This window comes from Excalfactoria chinensis, chromosome 4 (assembly GCF_039878825.1).
Source record: "Excalfactoria chinensis isolate bCotChi1 chromosome 4, bCotChi1.hap2, whole genome shotgun sequence".
Taxonomy (NCBI): domain Eukaryota; kingdom Metazoa; phylum Chordata; class Aves; order Galliformes; family Phasianidae; genus Excalfactoria; species Excalfactoria chinensis.
The window spans coordinates 1,115,982-1,130,611 of NC_092828.1; the positions used below are offsets into that span (position 1 = coordinate 1,115,982).

The following is a 14,630-nucleotide window of genomic DNA, read 5'->3' on the forward strand; positions in this document are numbered from 1 at the left end:
GAGTCCATGCGGGGTTGATGGGGAACCGGTCACGTTGGGGGAGAGTTTCGGGAACGTCCAAGGAACAGGTGCCAGGAGATAGGAGGCCCCTGCCTTGGAAATGTCATCATTAGTAACAATGGCAGCAAAACTCAAGTTTTTAGACCTGTGAAACATTGCAGAGGTTCAACCTGAAACGCAGCAATGCTCAGCCCACAACAAGGGCCGCGATCTTCACATAAACCCTCAAAACAACCTAAAAACCAAAGGGCAGATGAAGGCCATACTCCAACAAATGGGGTATGAGCAGGACAGAGTAGTAGGGAAAGGAGATCTGTGCAGGGAGGAAAGACAAAGAGACAAACCAGCAAATGTGTATTTCCACGGGTATATGGCCATACAAAGAAAAGCACTGGAGATGCTGCCAAGAATGGGGACAACAAACCAGTGCTCCTCACAGGCCCAACCTTCTTATGAAGCACAGTTGCATGTAGTTGTGAGAGCACACCAAGAATGCAGTTACTCCATATGGACCAGATCCTGCCCAAGCCTTTAGCAAACTCCTGTTTGATTTCATCTGAAGAACACCCAACTTGGTAGCCCATTCAAGCTCTCTGTCCTCGAGGAAAGACTTGATGTCTACCATCAATCATTTTCCCACCACCAAATCCAATCCAGGCTTCCTCTGGATGTTAAAAATGAGAAAATATTCATTAGAAACTTCTGCCTGTCCAATGGCTAAAAGGGACTGGGGTTGCCACATCCATGGCTGAGGTCTCATGTGCACTCCACTGCATCTGGGGAGGTTTCCATTTTGATTCAATGAGTACAAAAGGACTTAAGAGAAAACCAAACCATATCACGAAAACACTGCCAACACCATACAACAAATAAAAATAAAACTGAGCTTTCCAACCTTGGAATCTAATCAGTAGGTCGAGCTGAGGAAACACTTTCTACATATCAGTGAATGTAGCCTTTAAGGACTTGTCTAACTGGGGTTGGACTGGAAGATCTCCAGAGGTCCCTTCTGACCCCAGTGATTCTGTGTAATGGGACATCAGGAGTTAATTCCAAACTCACCTCCTGCACTAACTCAATGCACTGCTTTACTCAGACCTGGAGCTCAAATGCTTGAATCACAGAATGGTTTGGGTTGGAAGGGACCTCAAAGATCATCTGGCCCCAACCCCACCAGACCCGGTTGCCCAGGCCCCATTCAATGTGGCCTCGAGCACTTCTAGGGATGGGGCATCTACAACCTCTCTGGGCAGCCTGTGCCACAAGAAACAAGAATCTGGCATTATCCAGAGCTGGACATATGTATAAAAGGTTGGATAAGAATGCATTAAGATGAAGACAGAGCTTCAGCTCCAATGAGGAGTGGTGTCCCACACATGCTGCATGGACCCACAGAGCTCCAAGGCAATGCCACCATGCCCATTGGGGACTGAAAAGCAGAAAGGGCAGATTCTGAGCAATGGTCAGGCTAAGGATGCTGGAAAAAGCAAAGCAGGGTAGACTTACTGTAAGTGGCCCCAACTCGCTGCTCCCTGCAGACTACAGAAACCAGAGCAGGCTTTATTCCTTCAAGTCATCCCGCTGGTGAGTAAATTCATTAGAATAATGCATTTAAAATTCAAACTCAGCTCTGAGGATAACACACGTGGTTATCTGGAGTCATCACTTGAACTGAAACACAGCAGAGGTGTGCCAACCAGGACAGTGGGAATGGTGGTGATGGGTTGAAGGCTGGACTTGATAACCTCAGATGTCTTTTCCAACCTTAATGACTATATGATTCTAATTAAAAGAATATTGTTTTCACTGTCCATTAAGCCACCTTTTTTTCTTGGAAAACCTCTTAACTTCAGATATATTTATTTACACGTTTGCACACATTCCATACTATCTCTTTACTGGAGCAGAACTTTCTCACCGTAGGAAAATATCTGTTAAATGACCATCTTCAGGGAAAAATACATTACTGCATTATGCTGGAGGGTTCCTCTGCTTTCTGCTTGGAGCATCTCTTAGCAGGCTGTGAGCAGAGGTGCTAGAAACATCATCGCTGTGTGGATATAACATCAGAACAGCCCATGGGAATGACAGACGTTTTGCATCCCTCCTGCAGCCCATCAGAGAAAGCTGAATGGCAGAGGGATCATTAAGTGCCCTAACTGATAGAATCTGCAATTAAGCCCGTGAGCAGCGCTCCTCCTCAAGGCAACTCACTGCCCCACCTGGGGTGCCAGGTGATGCTCCCAGAGAACTTCCCCTGTTTGAGGGGATAAACCAGAAGCAGTGGTTTCCCCAAATTGGGAAATGATGTGTGTGTGTTTATTTTCTCAACCTGCTCCCCAAACCATATAGAATATTGTACCCCAGAGGCCACACGGTGAGTTCGGACCCAAGCCATTGAAAACCATAATGCCTACGTCCAGCGGGGCAAAGCAGAAAGCGGGTTGAACTCAGTCTGACCTTAAAGAAATCCCTTAACCTAAAAATATAAAAGACAAACTGTTTCCACTGCGAGCTGCTATATAAAACCGCCCTCAAGAAAAGTGCCGGACTCCTTTCAAACTAACCTCAAACACGAAGCAAATTCCAGCGTGCTATTTTCCTCTGGCATCCCGGAATGTAAATCTCAAGGACAGAACTGGCTGTTCAAATTAGCTCCTACTCCTGCAGAAGCGATTGTTTTCAAACAGTTTCACAAAGCAGTTCTGCATAGGGTTGCATTCCAGGGAGGATTCCCACCCCCCTCCAGATTTAAGACATTAAGAGGGACAGAGCAAGAGCAGGTTGTGTACGGTTGGTTCCAAGTTGCCCTCAAAGAAGGGAAAAAAAAAAGAATAATGAAAATAAATCTTGGCTGTGTAATCACAACAACTTAATGCCGGGATGCCGCTGACCTTTTGGGAATGGATCTTCTTGAGGCCAGCAACGGGTTTAAATGAGAGCAAGTCAGAAAGGCACAGCCTCAGAGGGTTCCTGCTCTGAGTCAGCTGTGGGGACTGGTTCTGCTTAGGGCACACCCCGCGAGGCTCCATTCAGGTTCGCTTCATCTTTGAAACAAAAGATTCCTATCTCCCATGGCTGTCATTCCTGATTACCACATCATTTCCCCATCAGCCATAATGTCAGCAACCAAATTAAGGTATTACACTCTGGAACATTTAAGGTGATTAGATCGGAGCAGTATTTATTCTTCCACTTGGGCAGATGTGAGTGCTGTGCACAGGAGGATGGGAGATGCCACCCTCCAAGGCAAAAAGTTCTTTTTCATGTTCAGACAAACTTTTTGGGCTTCAGTTTGTGCCCAGTGCCCCTGGTCCTGGCGATGGGCACCACTGAGAAGAGCTTGACCCTGTTCCCCTGAGCCCCATCCATCAGACACTGAGGGGGGAACCTCCCTTGCTCTGCTGGTCATATCCTGCACAATGCGCTCCAGGATCCCACTGGCCCTCTTGGTCACTGGGGCACACTGCTGGTTCATGGTCACCCTATGGTCATCTGTTGTTCAACTGTTGGTCAATCACTGGTAAATCATTGGTCAACTGTTGGTCAACCACTGACCAACTGCTGCCCACCAGGAACCCCAGGTCCTTTTCTGCAGAGCTCCTTCCAGCAGCTCAGCCCCCAACCTGTATTGATATATGCACTTATTCCTCTCCAGGTGCAGGACCTGACACTCACCCTTGTTGAACCTCATGAAGTTCCTCTCCATGTGACTCTTAACCTGTCCAGGTCTTGCTGAAGACCCCGGTGCACTCTACCCCTTTCTCCAGGTCATCAATGAAGGTGCTGAACAAGATCAGACCCAGTGCCAACCCCTGAGAAACACCACAAGCAACACAGAACTCCCAACCAACACCAGTAGAGAAAGCTCTGTCACCTCCATGTCTGATCAGACCAAGTTACAGCCCAGACTTTGACTAACCAATGGTCACAGCAGTTAGCCAAAAAGCAAGAATCAAGTCACAGAGCTACATTACTATGCTGAATGAGCTCACGGTTTGCTCCAGCAAGAGGAATGAAGGCTCCTGGTGATGCACAGCTCAACAGCTAACAACAGCAATCCCAACAGATCAGCCATCAAGAAGGGTCACAAGGCCAGGCCAGCTAACATCTAGGATTACAGTGCAATTTTCTTCTTGTATCTCAGAGTTTGTCCACATCTCTTCAAATTGTGAATATAATCTTACAGTCGAATTTCCAAGCTCTGGTCAGAACCCTGAACAGAACTGTCAACCCCTTCTCCCCATGGCAGTGCTGTTTCCCAATCCAACATGAGTGGGTATCAGGGAACACATGCATCTGAACCTCCCCACCACTTCTCTGCCAGACCTTTTCACATTTAAAACCATGTGGCATGGATGGAGGTGGATGCTTTTCCTATCTGATGGGATCGGTGAGGGACTTGAACCCAGGAACAGGAGATAAAACCCCCAACAGACAGCTCCATAACCCAATGTACCCAGCTCTCCTGCAATACAAAGCAAAAAAGGAGCACTCTGATCCACAAACCACCCAACATCCCAATGCAGCACAAGCTCAGCAGGGAGCTAAGAACAGATTAGGAGGCTTAGCTGTCCTACAGTAATATCCACCAGCTATGGCTACTTGATTTTTTCTTTCTTTGCAGCAGTGTAACAGGATGATGCAGCTCCCTGAAGCTGACTTTAATAGATCCATTCAAGGAACAGCCTCGCTCTGCAATTATCATGCCTATCCGGTCCAACTAATGTGCTTGTTTACACTATCTGGCAAACTCCAGATCGAGTGTCATTTCATCACCGGGATTCTTTCGCCTAAGCCAAGACCAACAGACCATGGTGGTAATTTAAACACTGAAAGCATGCACAGTATCGATCCACGAGACTTGACGCCAGCTTGCTGTTACACACAAATCCACCCCCAAGGGAACTCCCTTCGGCGGGGCCTGATGGAGAGGGAGAATTTCAATGAATGGAGGAGGAGAAGCCTGCTAGAGAGATGAATATGCATGAGCACATGACCCGAGTGAGGGTTGCGCTTGGCGTGGTTTGAAGATATGTGGTCTCAAAAGCCATCAGTAATGCAAACGGAGGGAGGGGGGAAGACTCCAGGGCTCCTCTGTTGCTTGACCCCAACAGAGACAGGTGAGATCCCTGTTTTCTGCTTTGTCCCACTACAAGCTGTAGCCGCAGCAGAGCAAAGTTCATCCCAGCTGGAACCTCAACATTGGGTTGCATTCACCCTGAGAGGCACATCCTACATAAGGGTCCCTGTAGAGGGTCAAACCTGCAAAGTGGAGCTCAGCCACTTGGCTTCACCTTATCAGAAACCCCTTGGTGAGCCAATTCCACTGAAACACACAGGTTGCCCAGAGAGGTGGTGGGTGCCCCACACTAACACCCAAGGTGAGGCTGGATGGGGCTTTGAGCACCTGATGGAGCTGTGGTGTCCCTGTTCATTGCAGGGGAGTGGGAAGATGGCCTCTAAAGATCTCTTCCAACTCAAACAACTCTATGATTCTATGATGTATTGTTCTTCTCTCACCTTGTTTTCTTTCCTCTGTATAGCCCAGGCAGTCCTGAAAGTTCAGGAGGCTCTTCCTACTCCAGAAGGAACTCAATCTTTATCAATTAAAGACCATTAGCCTAATTGCTCTTTTCCTTCCTATGCAATGCAGCACACAGAGCTCTGTTAGCACTCAGCTGGTCTTACACAACGCCTGGGAAGTCACACGTTGTTTCGGATATGTAGTAAACCCAGGAAATAACCAAAGTACTTACTCTAATATGCCATCAAAATTGCACATCGGTGCTCTGATGCTTGTTAAGTCTCTGATGCTTCAGTGAAATTTGTTGTTTCCAGAATTGAGTTCTCATTCTACTCACAGGCAGAAATGCAAAGCTAAAAAGTCAGACTTGGTTATTTCTGCTTTGCTCACGTGCCTTTTTAATGCTGGAACACAACCAGTCACGGGCTAGAACAAAACCCATTTCCCCTTCCATTCCTTCTCCAAGTATCAGAGCCATCACTTCCAGCCTTGATCTCAACACAACAACTGATGTTGACACAGATGCAACAAACCAACCTCCAGTCACACAACAAAGCAGCTCACTTCCTAAACAGAGGCATCTGATGTCATGTCAGGCACCTGAGGGCATCCATCAGCTGCCACCCCAGCAAGGCACAAGCCTCTTGTGTGCCCATGTCCTATCTACTTGCATCCTGTGGACATCTGGGACACATTTTGGCTTCTAAGACGTTAGACATCCACACTTGGCCTACCTATTCTAAAGGGAAACTGCACCCAAGCATTGAGGTACCAATTCAGAGCAAGAGCACAAACTTCCCACTACCATCACATCAACTCTTCTAATAAGAGTTAATCTGGTAAATAACCCATCTAACAGCCACAAGTCTTGTGTTATATTTAAAAACAGACATGACCTGGAATCAGTAGACACGATAGGAATGCAAGCTATTATTTTTTATCACAGGACGAGGGGAATTTATTAATAGAGAAGTAAATCACGCTGTAATGTTTCTTGCTATATAGTGCCACCTTGCTGTCAATTCATCAATAAAAATGACAACTGCCAAGGGCTGATGCTTTTGTACAAGACGTGCAGTGTCAGCCTCAAGTAACCAAGCTTTGTGAGTGAACCCTTGGCTGAAGAATAATGGCAAAGCCAGCTTCAAACAGAGCCCTGAGACCCCATCTGTGAACGTACCTGGTGGACTCCCCTACTCTCGCTGATTGCTCCAGGGCTGCTGTCATTCCCACCAATGCACTGCCTTGAAGCACACACAGGACAAGTTCTCTCAGCCACTGGGCCCTTACACATCGACCACCCGCCTTTCCCCACATCATCCCCTTATCTCACTTATTAGCCTCCTAATCCATGTCTGCAGTATGAAATAAGTGCTAGCCAACACATGCACTCCTTAAGTCAAATGGGAAAATGAATGCAAGAGTCTGAAAGCAACCTGCTCTGAGACTGCTTGTTTAAGGCAATTAATACCTCATTCCTGGAAGGCATGGGGTACTGAAGGCTTCTCTACCACTGCCTTGATGGACAAAAGCACTAGATGGACAAAACCTCCCATAGATGTTCATCACGCCATTGGTGGCTTTTTGATCTGCATGAGAGCTGATTAACCGAGTCACACAATATCACAGAATAACCCTCACCCCACTTGGACTCCCTCACCACACTTGGGCAGCCCATTCCAGTGCCTGACCACTCTTTTGGAGAAGAATTTTTTCCTAATGTCCAATCTGACATATGGTCGTGTTGGGAAGACGTGAGAGATGGGAGCAGAAACTCCATTGGACAGTTCACAATGCTTGGCTCTGGATTCTTCTAGACCAAGCTGCCTTCACTTTGGGTCATCCCATCCTTGCATAGGATCATAGAATCATTAAGGTTGGAAAAGAGCTCTAAGATCCCCAAGTCCAATCCCAACCCATCCCTTCCATGTCCATTGACCACGTCCCTCAGTGCCACATCTGCACAGATCTTGGACACCTCCTGGGATGGCGACTCCTTCACCTCCCTGGGCAGCCTGCTCCAATGCACTACCATTCTGAGAAGAACCTTTCTTAACATCCAACCCCCCCTTGCTTCCCCCCAACAGGATCCCATTTCCTGGCTCTGAAACCACCACCCAGTGACCCAGAGCTTCACCTGGGACACCCCAGGGAGAAGAGTTACAAGGATGCGGTGGGATATTGTTTCCCTGTGGCTTCAGAATGCCTTACCACCCAGCCAGTTCTGGTCCAAGTGACACGCTCTTCGCTTTCACAGCAGCAATGGGACGGCTCATAAATGAAAGACAAAACCCAAAGCCCCGCACCACACAAGGTGAAGCTAGGATGTCAGGAAAGGCAGTTCATAAAGGCTTCTTTATGGATGGCATTTCCAACCAGGCAACGAAGTTCTTCTTTCTCAGCCTGAGAGTGACTCTTGGGATCGCCCAAGTGGGTTCGGTTTCACTGCTGTGGATCTCAGGGTTAAGGGCAGCCACCTCTGGCCCTCTCTGTTCCCCATCGTCCCTACCTCAGCCAGCAGGTTAAAGGTGAAAGCAGGCCCTATAATGCATCGGTATCCATTTCCCTGCTCGGATGTCTCAGCCTCCTGCAAATGAGAGGGCACAGCAGGGAGCAGGTCTTCCTGCCACAGCTCCTGCTGCTTATGGCCCGGAGCAGATGCCTGAAGCAACAGCAACCTGCTGCAGGGGAGGGCCCTTGAGCAGAGGGGGCTGGGGGTGGCCAGGAGCAGACAGCACCTATAGTGGAGTCTTACAGGAATAAAACCCAACTGCAACGAGTTCCCAATCTGCTGCAAAGTCCCCTTTGGCTGAGGTTCTTTGTGGACACCTATCTGAGGGGCTGCACTGTTTGATACCATATATTTCTATCGCTGTACCCTACTGAAAGAAATCCAGGCAGCATTCTCCATGTATGAGAAGTGCTAACAGAATGTGTTTGCACTCTTCATTTTATGTTTGAAGGCTATGGGGAGCACCCAGGCTCTTTAACTCCTCAGCACGCCAATACAGCCTTCCTGGATCAAGAGTAATGGCTTCTGATGGAGCTGGAGCTGCTGAATGAACTGGGATCTGGGTGATTTTAATGTAATTGAACTACAAAAGGGTATGTTTAAAGTACCACTAAGACCAGCTGAAACTCACCAAAGCAAGAAAACTCAGAGTTAAGGCTCTAAATCCACCCTGAGCTCGTGCCTTTGTGTATCTTTCCCTTTCCCCGTTCCATTTCTGCAGAGCACAGTGAGCAGCAGTCTGGATTTTCAGCACAAACTTTGAACCATCCTTCTTTTGTGAGTCAGGCATTTAACACTGATTCAAAAATAAATAAATTACTTAATGTGCCCTTTTCAAATACTGTTGGTTTATAGGCATTAAAGAAAACCATACCCTGAGCTTAACAAGCCAGAAAAACAGTGGTTTGGCCAAGCCCCTGGAATGCCCTTCCTGGTCCTCTTGCAATGGGTTAGCTGTTGTCTGGGGGATTTCAGCATGGCTCCCTGGGCAATGCCTGCCCAACAATCCGTGTCTGAGCACATCCCTGTGGTCATTCACACAAAGATGCACCAGAGTGCAGAAAAAAATACCTCTGTGTTCCTAGAATCATAGAATTATAGAATCATAGAACAGCTTGGGTTGGAAGGGACCTCAAAGATCATCTAGTTCCAACCCCAATGCCACAGGCTGGCTGACAACCAGTAAATAGTGCAGCAGGTCAAGTTGCCCAGAGCCCCATCCTGCCTGGCCTTGAGATGTCTGCAATGGGTCTCCATTGCAAAGCATTATTCTGATGCACTGAGGATGACCGGGGCTGCAAAAACCTAAAGTTTGAGCTTTACGAGGTAGCAACACATCTTATAAACTATTCTTTTTCCTTCTTGGATGTACCACGATGGTTCCAAGAGAGATTTCAACCAAGGTTCTGATGGTTACCAGATGAGAGACAGCATCTTGCATCCCAGTGATGCTGCCAACTGGGGTTGGAAACCAATTGGGTTTCCTTGACTTGTGGAAATGGAACAGGATTTGATATAGAGGACAAGTGGTGATACAGGAGGAGGTCCCACGTACTGAGGTGAACTCAGGGGCTAAAGCTCAGGCCTTGGTCACATCTTGCTTTCAGGTGAAACACGAACTCTCATCAAATCACAGAATCACAGCTTGGGTTGGAAGGGTCCTCAAGGATCATCAAGCTCCAAATCCCCTGTGTGTATTACACCACACAGATAGCTTTTGAGAGGAAACTGAGCATGATGCTGGAGCAGCAATGAACCATGAACTAACTCCAGACTACAGCTTAGAAACTGGTCTCCCCAGGCAACTGGGCATTTAGAAAAACCAGCCTAATTTGGGTCTGTGTGAGTGGAGAGGTGTGACAGGGGGGTGAAGGAGATGATATCTCCACTTCTGAGAAATCAGTGCAGCCACAGCTTCTGGATGCCTAGAAAAGTATTCATCCCATACATGGGTTTTATTCAACAAAATACCACTTCATTGGCAATAATGTGCTCGGCTCCATGTCAGACGTATCCAGCTTGCCCCTTCTGGGCTCCACTATTTGTTTAGACTCTTCAGTTCTTCATGTTTGCACAAGACCCAGCAAAACGGGCAGATCTTAGTTGGCCTGTAGGCACTGCCATAATGAACATGATTAATAATGGCTGATGCGTTATCCAAAAGATACCAATCAGTGGAGGGAATTCGCAGAGGAGCAGCAAAAGTAATTAACAGCCCAGAGATACAATCTTAACAGCAAAAACCTATATTTAAGGGTAACGATAAAACCAGCTCAAACCCATCATTGCCCAGTAATTAAGAATGAAGGCTGCAACTGGAACATGTGTCTTCACACCCCGTTTCCTTACTGCACAAGAACAAGATGACATTTGCAATGAAAGATTAATAGAGTCCAATGTTTTGCTTGACATCACTCAGGAGGGCACGCATGGGACGGCCCTCAACAGCCAACACAGACCTTTTATTCTACCTAAGGGCTGGTAAAAGTTGCAAATGACGCTGAAGACAACCAGAAATCAAAGGGTAGAAAAGAGTGCTTCTCAAAAACCAGTGCACAGTGATGGAGATACACCTGCGCAGAGCATGCTGGTGACCCAGCCAAGGTTCGGGCGAGGCGGTGGGCACGGCTGCCTGCAGAACAACTTGGAGGTGGAAAAAAGCAATTGTCAAGGAAGTAGATGAGATGAAACCAGTGAGTCACCTTTTCATCTCTGCCCTACTGCATCCAATGATTAAAGCTCAGCTCCTCTGTCTGCAACTCCTCCTATGACAGAAACCTTCGCTTCAAAGACGCAAGCAAGTACATGCGGAGCACAGACATCTCGCTGAGATATTTAACTTAATTGATCCTCCCTATAATACGATTTTCAACTTCTCTTGCATCTCCTGGCAAAACAAGTGGAGAAAAATAAACCAAACCAGTTTGACACCTAACGAACCCCTCCACGCTGCTGCACACTCATAGGACTGGCAGTCCCTATCTAAGCAGGCACAGGAACCCTGGCTCCAGGGTTCATCCAACGTCTTGTTTTCGTGCTGATCTTCAGTTATCTTTACAGGGCAGGGAAGCCTTTAATTGCAAAGTATAAAAACAAGTTAAAAAACAAAATAGCAACAACCCACAGCTTCCTGCCTGCTGGGAACAAACCTGCACGCTGGGCTGGGTGCTGCCTCGAAACTCTTGGAGGGGTTGGCTCCATCCTCCTGCCATTGAGTTGTCTTAGAGCAGAGAGGTGGCCACCGCCTTGTTGGGTCATCTCAAGGCATACATACCCATTAGGTTTTGTTCTTTAGACCACATTTACAAGAGCTTCCCCTCAGCCACCATGCTTGGAGCTGGATACTGAAGCCCCAAGTTTCCATACCTTTAAAGCAGCCAACTACCATGTCAAATGGTCTTAAGAACTCCATTTACCATCTGATATCCCAAATACCAGCATCACCATATCTCTCAATATAACCTTCACTGTTGCAATCCTTGCAACAGAGTGGGCAATTCTTTAGAAAAACTTAGGATCAAGAAGTCCAGATTTCCCCTTGGTCTCCCTCAAACCTGAGCTATGAATCTCTGAAGTTAAAAGGATGAGCTCACATTCCAGTTTTTCTCCAACGTCTTGGCTCATATCTTCCCAAAAATCTGTAGGGTCATTGTACCTTTGAAGCCCGATAACCAAATACAGCCAAAATGGGCAAGATGATTCCTAAGTCACTGGGAGTAACTTAGACAGAAGCGGGAAAAGAAAAAACACACGTTTTGTAAGGCTGAACTGCCTAAACTTTTATACTACGTCTCCTAAGTGGAAAAAAGCCTCCAAGAAATATGTGAGCAATGTAGAAAAGACAAAAAATTTGTACGAGGGGAAGATGAATGGGGCACGTAACAGGGACAGAAGGGAATTGTGTTCTTGAGGGGAATGCTCTACTATCAAGTATCTCTATCAGAGGTAATAGGGAAAAATTAATGCATCGGAGGGAGACCTCTCATTACGCAGCTGGCCGACATCCAAGACAAACCCACAGTAACCACAACTGGCTTTCAAACACAGTAAAAAGAGCACATAAAATGTTTGCTATTTGACAAGCGGTGAGCAGAACAGCTGTTACACACCCAAACCAGTGTTTGCCTATCTTACCTCACTGCTGGGGTTTGTTAAGCTGATGCTCAAATTCATAAGCACCATCCCGCTGCAACCAAGAAGAGAAATAAAAATGATGGAGCAGAAGAGCGGAACCTCCCAGCCCTCATCCCTCATGTGTGTCTCTGGGAGAAGGGCTCCAAATTGACCTCGATGAAGAAAGTTTGCACTTCCAGTGGGTATCCAACACACAGATTTACAATCCGCTGGACAGAAGGAGAGGCCTCGAGAAAGGAACTCTAATCCAGCTAAGACGTTCCCCTGCCAGAGCCCAGAGTGAAATTCTTCGAGCGCTGGAGACAGATTTTCCTTGGCCGGCGGCCACAAGTGTCTATCTGGCTTCTAGGAGAGATCAGCATGGCTGGGGATTGCAGCAACTTCACAGACAAATATAAAACCTTCCTCTTCAACTAACTTGCTTATAATAAAGCCATGGAAATGAAAAGCTAAAACGCTTCCATCTGGCCAGAAGCTGCGGTGAGAACAGGGAACTCATTGCATGTGCAGACTTGGGCTGATGTGGAGTACCCTGGAGCTCATCCGTGTCCCTTGGGCATGCCGTGGTACTGGGACCCAAGTGCCTAAGTCACTTCTGAAAGACTGAATAGCTCTACTTTCCATTACAGTGATCTGTATTTGAGAATCAAACCCAATCACTGCATTCTTCTTCCACATTATGTTTTATTGTGTTAGTAAATAATTTTCATTCTAAAGCAAATTAATCTCAAGATACTTTGATTTTTTTTCTTGTATCTAGAATTGCTTTTTAGTAGCTCAAGGTTAACAGTGCTGAAATACAGCGGGTAAGAAATAAGTAATCTCTTTAATTGTCCTACTGTGTGTGTGTTCTTTCCGGATAGTTTAATTACCTACACAGCAAAGCTACCTTGCTCATGCAGAACCACGCTAATTGACAAGGCTGGGTATAGATTTACCTAGAACACAAACCTGAAATTATTTTCAACCTTTCCAAAACCTTGTGTGGATTTCAGGCTGGAATCACCCCTTCACCAGCTACGCAGAAGTTCCTTCAGCCAGAAGCACAACCAATTTTAGGTGGAAATGTCTTTGTAGGATGACAATCATAGAATGGTTTGGCTTGCAAGGGACCTTAAAGACATTCTAGTTCCAACCCCCCGCCATGGGCAAGGTTGTCATTTTTCTATGTCAACGCTGTGCTAAGATACAGTGGCATCAAAGAGAAGGGATGCCATGCTTAAAGAGAACAAATTAAAAGCAAAGCAAATAAAAATGTAAAGACCTGCCACTGCTGCACCTCCATCCACCTGCTCACACTCCAGCTTCCAGCTCCCAGCTGGAGATGTGGCCCAATTAGATGTTCCGTGGTGCTGGAAGTGTGGGACCTGGAGCAGTGGATGGAGCTTCATGCAGGTACCCAAAGCTTGGTGACAGGTTATGTGCCATGGGGTCAGGGCAGCAGTATGGCAGAGGCAGTTGGGAACCATCTCAAACCCTCCTGTGGTCACTAAACTCAGTAAAGCAGCAGAAAGTGGACTCTGCTCTACTTGCAGCAATGAGGTTATCCGTTCTTGCTACAGTCCTTGGCACCAACGAGCACTGCTGTTATCCAGCAGAACATCTGGGACTGCCTGTTCTCACCTGGCACTCAGCAGCCCAGAGCTCCTCCCTCACTCCTTGCAACATTCAGAAAAGCCATAATTTACAAATGCGAGTAAAAGGTGGAACTGCCTTCCTAAACAAAGAAGAAAATGTTCTGTACAAAGGGAGAACATTTGACAGAGGAAGAAGGATGGTAGAGGGCTACTGTTCAGCCTCTCCCTTGCTTGAGCTGAAATCATTTGGCTGCGTTCTGCACTTACGAGCCGTACAAACATTTCGCATATCCCAGCCTGCTGCTAATGCTCTGGCTCAGAGCAGCTCAACCTCACAGAGCACTTTTACAGCATCTCATTCTTCAGAAAGCCACAGCTTTCCTCTTCAAAATCCCCACATTCATGTCTTCGTGCTTGGAAAAGAACCAAAGCCTCCACATTTCCTTATATCCGGGAGGTTGCAAGCGCGTTGCGTACTGCAGTCAATAAAGTGCCAAGAAGTTAATGAAGATAAAAGTGTCAACACGTGGCTGCGATAACACGCACCTTTTCTGCAGAGCTATTCTCATCGTTCTGCAAACAAATTTGGTACTTAACTCACAGACTCGAGTACGAAGGGCACCCACACGGTGTCCCAACCCTATTAAAGTTATCGCTGCCTTGCAAAAGTGTCATTGGGTGATGGATTGCTCTGCACCTCAAATGGATTCAGAGAAGCTCTCAAACCCTTACGGGTTAAAAGCGGCTCCAGCGTGGCTCAGAGTCACAGTGGTGAGGAGATCATCGATACAAGAGATTATGCAGATTTAAGAAATACCCTCAGCACCCGAAAGTTTTCAGAATGCAAACTACGTCAACTCTGAAAACAAGAGGCACTGCA

At 46.8% G+C, this 14,630-nt stretch overlaps 1 protein-coding gene across 6 annotated transcripts in view; it reads right to left on the minus strand.

Moving 5' to 3' along the window:
• Window positions 1-14,630, minus strand: part of EXOC6B (exocyst complex component 6B) — a 231,645-nt gene that overhangs the window by 46,310 nt on the left and 170,705 nt on the right. The gene's annotated exons all lie outside the window — the stretch shown is intronic.